Consider the following 519-nt stretch of genomic DNA (forward strand, 5'->3'; position numbering starts at 1 on the left):
TCCTCGTAGTGTGACTGCTCCAGGTTCACAGCGACACACAGAAAGCTCTACACTCACATGACCGTCATTTACAACCAGCCCAGAGCAACTTTATGAATCGAGCACAATAAAACTGAAACTTGAAGCTTTGGTGCTTCACTGAGTTTATGTTAGCATGGATGCTACACACTGCACACACACACCAACATGAAGCTTCACTCTGTGCTGTACATCAGTGTTTGTGGGATTAATGTGGTGATTTCAGCCTGAGCCAGAACCTTTTTGATCACGGGTAACAGACTCCTGTGATTTCAGACTCTTTGTGGAGACACTGAACACACCTTTGACCTCCACCAACACAAACAGCTGCACTAAGAAACAAACAGCGCCTGATATATATGGATGTGATTAATCTGAGAGACCATTATTGTTTCAAAGACCAACAAAACTCACTGCAACTGTGTGTTTGCACAAAGGCTGAAATGTACATGTGTGTTATTATTTCAGATTCATGCACTGAGCTCTAAATCTGTCATTACA

The sequence above is a fragment of the Copadichromis virginalis genome, linkage group LG3 (genome assembly GCF_057382275.1).
Source record: "Copadichromis virginalis isolate Kocher_CV1m ecotype Utaka linkage group LG3, C_Virginalis_male_GT1.1, whole genome shotgun sequence".
Taxonomy (NCBI): Eukaryota; Metazoa; Chordata; class Actinopteri; order Cichliformes; family Cichlidae; genus Copadichromis; species Copadichromis virginalis.